This window comes from Octopus sinensis, linkage group LG2, assembly GCF_006345805.1.
Source record: "Octopus sinensis linkage group LG2, ASM634580v1, whole genome shotgun sequence".
NCBI lineage: Eukaryota > Metazoa > Mollusca > Cephalopoda > Octopoda > Octopodidae > Octopus > Octopus sinensis.
Window position 1 is genome coordinate 53,658,537 of NC_042998.1, and position 2,616 is coordinate 53,661,152.

Genomic DNA, 2,616 nt, shown 5'->3' on the forward strand with positions numbered 1-2,616 from the left:
AACATGTTGGTGTCAGTCCCAGAACAACTGTCAGCTATCTCTGCAGACTTAGTTACAATAGCAGAGCAGCTAGAAGGAAGCCACTTCTTTGACCAGCCAATATCAAGTGGAGAAAAGATTGGGCCAGTGAGATGGTGGAGAGGCCACTAGCATTTTGGGACATTGTCATATTCGCCGATGAGTCCAGATTTATTGTATTTTCTGACAGTGGTTGAGTGTGGGTCTGGAAACTCTGCGATCAAGAATTTGATGGGAAACGATTGCAGCCAACAATGAAACACTGCAGCTATTCTGTGATGGTCTGGGGAGCAATTTAGAGCAATGGTCAGTCAGAGATGATGGAGTGTGGGAAACATAAATCCAGATAAATATATGTCCATATTGCAGACAGAACTCCTTCCAATTTTCTCCAGTGGTGAAATGATTAATGAAGACTGTTTATGGAAGATGGGGCTCCTTGTCACATGGTTAAAAATGACCCAAGATTTGTTAGATGAGAATGACATTAAAAAGCTTTTGTTGCCAAGCTAATCACCAGGTAAGAACCCTATTGAACACCTCTGGGGCATAATGAACAGGGTACTTCATAAAATGAACAAGAAAGCATCATCAAAGCCAGATCTTTTGAGATTACTGCATGAAACTTGGCAAGAAATTCCTCAATTCATTAATATGCCTGATAGGATCCTTGCATTGAATAATGCAAGGAGCATATCAACTAAATATTCACATTATAACAATTAATAAATAATTTGAATGTATAATTTCAGATTTAAACAAATTTTAACAATTACAAGGGTGTCTATTTATTTCTGTCATGTCTGTGTTTATATACATACATATATACAATGGGCTTCTTTCAGTTTCCATCTGCCAAATCTAGCCACAAGGTTTTGGTCAGCTTGAGGCTATAGTAGAAGACACTTGCTCAAAGTGACACAAAGTGGGACTGAACGTGGAACCATGTGGTTGGGAAGCAAGCTTCTTACCCCACAGCCATGACTGCATCTGGAAATATGGAATGCTTCACAAATTTGTGTCATCCTTGCACAGAGGCCATTCTAATCTTCCCTGTATTATTCCAATTTTAGATTACGTACAACCAAAGCTAATATACACAGGATTTTATCTAATGTAACTAAATATTTCATTAGAGATGAAAAATAAGGGGTTTACCATAATTTATAAAGGCCTTTTAAGAACAGAGGTTTTAGTTGTAGGAATATAATTTGGTTGACTGGGTGTAAATAGTCAGAAGAGTGATAGGATAAGAGTAAAACAAGTTGGGTTAAGAGGGAGTTTAACAGGTTTGAGTTCAATGTATAGAGTGCAAAGACATTGAGAGGTTTGTTCATTAGAGCAGGATTTAAAACGATTACATATTGTGTTTAACTTATTTATTAACATTGCTTTGAATTAATCAATTATTATCTCATAGTTTCAAAATTTCAATGATGTGCAGGATCAGGCCAGTTTGAATATAAAGCTAGTAGAATATTTATGATGGATATGGCTGGTTTAAATGCTAAAGGGTTAAGTAAGTCCCTGGACTTACTTTTGCTTCCAGTCTCAAGACTCACAGGGCCACTTACCCAGTTTCCATGGTGTGCAAGCAACCAAGATCACAACATCTTCCCTGAACAGGATGTCGGTCTCTTGCAGGGTTATTTATTTACAGCTGAGTGGAACGAGACAATATGAAACGAAATATTTTGTTCAAGACAGAAAGAGGACAAAATACCTTATCTTTCTGCTGTTTTCACAGCTATACTGCATTTATAATTTACTATCTTGTCTGTAAAATACCAAACACATTCGATTTTTCCAAATTTTGATTACAAAATGTTGTCGCTTTCCTAAAGCTATTATTTAGTGTTCAAATTGACATAATTGGTGTTAGCAGACACTGTAGCTTAATGGTAGAGTACTAAGGTGGCGAGCTGGCAGAAACGTTAGCATGCCAGGCAAAATGCTTAGCGGTATTTCGTCTGCCGTTACATTCTGAGTCCAAATTGTGCCGAGGTCGACTTTGCCTTTCATCCTTTCAGGGTCGATAAATTAAGTACCAGTTATGCACTGGGGTCTATGTAACCAACTTAATCCGTTTGTCTGTCCTTGTTTGTGCTCTCTGTGTTTAACCCCCTGTGGGTAGTAAAGAAATATATATTGCATTTGAAATATTACTTTCTTGTCTGTAAAATACTTTCAGGAATATAAACAGTTCCAAAACTATTACTGTGGAGTAACAAAGTAAACTTTTCAGACAGAACAATGGACTATTTCTGGTACAATGTGAACATAGGAACCAGATGTAATTTCCTCAATGAGCCAAAATTCTTTAGGTACTTTGATGAAACCATTGTTGAAACACTAAATGTTGTAACATATCCCATCACTTTAAACAAGTTGAACTGACATGTGGTGCTGAGTTCAGCTTTAAAGACTTAGAAATCTAAAAAGGAAAAGAGATAGGTCTTTGTAAATACTATATTAACACAGTGTTACATCAGAAGGTTATTATCAGTAGGAATGTTAGATAATCAAAGAATGCTATAATTTATTCTAATGGAGGTGGGGGTGAGGTGGGGTGGGGGGCTCTGTTCATTATATTCATAA

The 2,616-nt window shown here is 36.8% G+C and overlaps 1 non-coding gene across 1 annotated transcript; it reads right to left on the reverse strand.

The window, feature by feature from the left end:
* Positions 1 to 1,010: 1,010 nt before the first annotated feature.
* LOC115208839 lies at positions 1,011 to 1,117 on the reverse strand. The gene has a single exon (XR_003881283.1). It is a non-coding gene; the product is annotated as a U6 spliceosomal RNA (small nuclear RNA).
* Positions 1,118 to 2,616: the final 1,499 nt, after the last annotated feature.